The sequence below is a fragment of the Oncorhynchus tshawytscha genome, unplaced genomic scaffold (assembly GCF_018296145.1).
Source record: "Oncorhynchus tshawytscha isolate Ot180627B unplaced genomic scaffold, Otsh_v2.0 Un_contig_16047_pilon_pilon, whole genome shotgun sequence".
NCBI lineage: Eukaryota > Metazoa > Chordata > Actinopteri > Salmoniformes > Salmonidae > Oncorhynchus > Oncorhynchus tshawytscha.
Window position 1 is genome coordinate 1 of NW_024606459.1, and position 5,124 is coordinate 5,124.

Genomic DNA, 5,124 nt, shown 5'->3' on the forward strand with positions numbered 1-5,124 from the left:
CAGTGTCAATAATAACCTGACACACACACTGGAATCACACACACACACACACTTGACTCACACTCACAAACCCAGGACACACAAACACTGGACACACACACTCTACACACACTAGTCACAAACTGGACACACACACACACACTTCACATAAACACTCTGAACACACACACTGACACAAAAACACACTCACATACACACTCACATACACACTGACACAAAATGACACACACACAATCTGATCACACACAATCACTGACACACACTGTACTCACACACACAAACTGACACACACACACACACACACACACACACACACACACACACACACACACACACACACACTGACTCACTCACACATACACTGACACAAACACACAATCACACTCACAAACACAGGACTGTTAAGATCCCCAGTTGTAGTTTGTGTATTTGCATGTATGTATTTCAGATGGCTTCCTGATTTCCCCCCAAGCAGCTGATCAGTTGACTCTAATTGGAGCTGACCCCGCCCCCTCGTCAAGTTATAGCCAATTATCAATGCCTTCTGAAGCCAGTGTTCTGTTCAGAAGAAAGATCTGCTGAGAGAAAGTTCTTTGCTGAGAGGAGGCTAATGGCTGAGGGTTATATCATGTTGGTTGTTGCTAACAGAGTTGGTACTATGTTGTTGTTGATAGCAGCTTTGGTTCGGTTCTGTGTTGCTTTGTCAGAGCTTCTTTAATGTCCTGAGTTAGTTTTTTTTCTCAGGTTTTGTTGTGAAGTTTGTATTATTGTTTCATTTGTTCCCAGGGGGGAAGGGCAAGAGGCCTGCATAACCCGTAGTATTCACTGTCTAAGCACACTAGGTAAGACCTGGGCGGACCACCCCCTGTATTTTGGTTAGGGCACCAGGTGGTGCTAAATTAGCTAAGTATTAGTTAGGCAGGTAAGATAGGAGAGGGGGGAGGGGGCTTTGAGATGTACTTTCTTTGCTTTGGTTCCGTCCAGCCCCTTTTCCCCATATTACCTGACGGAATAGAGTCCTTGTAAACGGTACCACATTCTGTCTGTTGTCATCCTACAGTCCATACCTCTTTCACTTCACGGGGAGTTGAGTTGAGTTGTAGCAGGGTGTTGCGTTCCCTCTTCACAGAGGCGTGTGTAACAAGGACAAACCAACACACACAGCGATACACACACACTGACACTTACACACTGACACACACACACACACACACACACACACACACACACACACACACACACACACACACACACACACACTCACGGACAGACACACACGCTAGACTCACAAACACACAGACACACACTTGACTCACACACTCAAACACAGGACAAATACTCAACACAAACTGCACACACACTGATACACAATGACACACACACACACACTGATACACAATGACACACACACACACACACACTGATACACAATGACACACACACACACACACTGATACACAATGACACACACACACACACACACACTGATACACAATGACACACACACACACACACACACTGGAATCACAAACACACTGATACACACATGTTGACACACAAACGTTGACACACACTAGACTCTCAAACACAGTGACACACACACTGGACACACAAACACACACTTGAATCACACTCAAACACAATGACACACTCTGACTGAAACACACACTGATACACACACATTGACACTGACACTGGACTTACACACACACTGGACTCACACACACACTGGACTCACACACACACTGGACTCACACACACACTGGACTCACACACACACTGAACTCACACACACGCTGGACACACAAACACACTGGCCAATCATCAACCTTGTGGCCAACCATCCATCAGATGTCTGTGATCTCACACTGGACCTAAACACAGTAAACAGGAGCAGCCGTATCCTGATCACCCAGAGAGATTTGAGGGCTGTAGACAGGTGCTGTGTAGAGAGGGTCTGACTGGGTGCTGTTACTGGGAGGTAGAGAGGAGGGGGTGGGGAGCTGATATAGGAGTGAAATATAAAGGAATCAGCAGGAGAGGAGGAGGAGGGGTTAAGGACTGTTGTCTTGGACACAATGGCAATTCCTGGAGTCTGTTCTGCTCTGACAACAGTTACTATGCCAGGCACAATAATAATCGGACTACCATTGACGTCCCCTCCAGCTCCCACAGAGTAGGAGTGTATCTGGACTGGCCAGCTGGCACTCTATCCTCTATCCTTCTATAGAGCCTCCTCTGACACACTGACCCACCTGATCACATTCACCTCCACATTCACTGAGCCCCTCTATCCAGGGTTTAGGGTTTATGATAACTCCTCAGTGTCCCTGTAAATAATATCCTGACACACATCTTGGTTTATACTGTTTTAGATGGATCCTCTGTTTATCATCTTGTTTTATACTGTTTTAGATGGATCCTCTGTTTAAACATTTAAACTCTTACAATAACACCGTTAGAAATAACAATGTGATCATTTGTTGTGTGTCTTTTATGTTGAAAAACAAATTGTACAATTATATATGGACATACGCTCCATAGTTGTAAAAGTAATCAAGGATATATTGTACTTTTCATAATAAAACATAATTGAAGCAAGAAAAAGCCTGTTGATTGTGAAAACATTTTGGTTATCGATTCTTCATTGCCTCTGCCAGTCGCAGGTTGATGTTTGTCATGAATCTTGACCTGGAGGCAGGTTGATGTTTGTCATGAATCTTGACCTGGAGGCAGGTTGATGTTTGTCATGAATCTTGACCTGGAGCCAGAACTGTGTGTTTTCCTCTAGATATGCCAGCTGCAAAGTCAAAATTGGCTATATCGTAAACATCTGTGGAAAATAATTATATTTATTGGTCTTAATTTAAGGGAAGGATTAGCAGTGTGGTTGGGGTTGAGGTTTAAATCAGATTTTATTACTTTGTGCCTGTTCCAGCTAGTGACCACTTTACAGAACTGCCTCCCAGTCATCCCCTCCTTATCTTTACAAGGCTGCAGAACATGCAAGCTAGTGATGTGGGGGTTCTCTCATAACCGCAGGTTGTTAAGGGATTTTTTTAATGACTAATTATGTATTCATTTTAATCAGGACTGACTAATCAGAATACTATTATGTTACTGTATATGTACTAATCAGAATACTATTATGTTACTGAATATGTATGAATATTCTTTTTAATCCTAGTACTGAATATAATGTGTGTAAATATAATCAAGAATTAGAACAATGACTGTCTGTACAATGGTAGAAATGAATGAACTTATAGCCAGACTGGCTAGAAGGCTTATCGACACAAGGTGGCCTTGGCTCGGTCATATATGAGATGACACGGGCTAGTACTACAACTAATGACGTCATTTTCAGTTTATAACCTGTGGTAAAATGTGTAATGGGCAGTACTCTCGTGTATAAACGCTGCTGATTGACTTTAAGACTGGGCTCTGTCCATTTTATACAAATAGGAGTCATACAAATTCTTATGGATTGACAGAGTGTTTAATTTTAATTGGGTATTAAAACAGAGGAATTTAATTCCTGCAACAATTGGTCCTTCGAGCCGGATCTAAAATACCCGTCTCTGCCATCTGAAGGTCGTACGCCAAAAAATCGTGCACGAGCGGGCCTGGTCCCATTATTTAAGACCTGGCCTCTGAATTGAGGGTGAAAAGACCAGGCCGGTGTACACCCCAGACGAACAGGGACGGTGACTAGATCCAACGAACAATGCTTTTCCCAGTCGGCAGCAAGGTCAGTAGCCTATATTCTCGATTCTGGGGGGTTTTGAGTTCTTTGATTGATGTTCTAAAATTTTTAGAATTCATCAATAATGGGAGCTTTACTATTCCCACAGGGTTTTGTATGACCAACATACACTGGTTTTGTATAACCGATATACACTGGGCAGGTTCTAAAATAACCTGTGGTAATGTGCACTACCGTAAATAAACAAAAGTTAATCATGAGAGGCATGTTCGCCCGAGATTAAGAAGGGATATTAAATAGGTGCTGGGGGACGGTGATCTTGTACAAATATGATATTAACTAAGCGTGGGGAGACAGGAAGGGAATTCTATGTGGACATGATAACTTGAATGGTCAATTGAATTGTGGGAGTATTGACCATCGTTCCGATTCAAAAATAGTACTGAAATATCCAAATGAGGAGGAGAGGGAAACCAAAATCAAGAGGAATGGGATGAAAGCCAAATCTATAGACAAGAGGTTCCATGCGAGAGGGAATGTAGCGACTTTCTTCCTGGGAAGGAGAGGAGGACCAAAATGCAGCGTGGTTATTTATAAACATCTTTAATGAAAGATGAAAACGTGAACACTATACAAAATAAGAAAACGTGGAAAAACCGAAACAGTCCTATCTGGTGCAACAAACACAAAGACAGGAAACAATCACCCACAAGATACCTAAAGAATATGGCTGCCTAAATATGGTTCCCAATCAGAGACAACGCTAAACACCTGCCTCTGATTGAGAACCACTCCAGGCAACCATAGGCGTACCTCAAACACTCAACCCCATAGACCACAAAACCCCTAGACAAAACAAGACACATAATCACCCATGTCACACCCTGGCCTAACCACAATAATAAAGAAAACACAGAATACTAAGGCCAGGGCGTGACAGTCCACCACCCCCCAAAGGTGCGGACTCCCGGTCGCACACTTAAACCCATAGAGCAGGGTCTGGGTGGGCGTCTATCCACGGTGGCGGCTCTGGCGCTGGACGTGGACCCCACTCCAACACAGTCTTAGTCCGCTTACTTCGCGTCCTTAGATTGGAGATCCTCGCCGCCGACCTTGGCCTACTAACCTTAACCAAGGCCCCACTGGACTGAGGGGCAGCTCCGGACTGAGGTAGCTCGGGACTGAGGGGTAGCTCCGGACTGAGGTAGCTCGGGACTGAGGGGCAGCTCCGGACTGAGGTAGCTCCGGACTGAGGGGTAGCTCGGGACTGAGGGGTAGCTCGGGACTGAGGTAGCTCGGGACTGAGGGGTAGCTCGGGACTGAGGGGTAGCTCGGGACTGAGGGGTAGCTCAAGACTGAGAGGAAGCTCAGGACTGAGAGGAAGCTCAGGACTGAGAGGAAGCTTGATTGATGGCAGG

General features: G+C 44.6%; 1 long non-coding RNA gene across 1 annotated transcript; it reads right to left on the reverse strand.

Annotated features, from left to right (window-relative positions):
* Positions 1-2,354: 2,354 nt before the first annotated feature.
* On the reverse strand, positions 2,355-3,055 carry LOC121842170. The gene is made up of 2 exons (XR_006080974.1): positions 2,762-3,055; positions 2,355-2,726 (listed from the first exon to the last, which is right to left on the reverse strand). It is a non-coding gene; the product is annotated as an uncharacterized LOC121842170 (long non-coding RNA).
* Between the last annotated feature and the right edge of the window lie 2,069 nt (positions 3,056-5,124).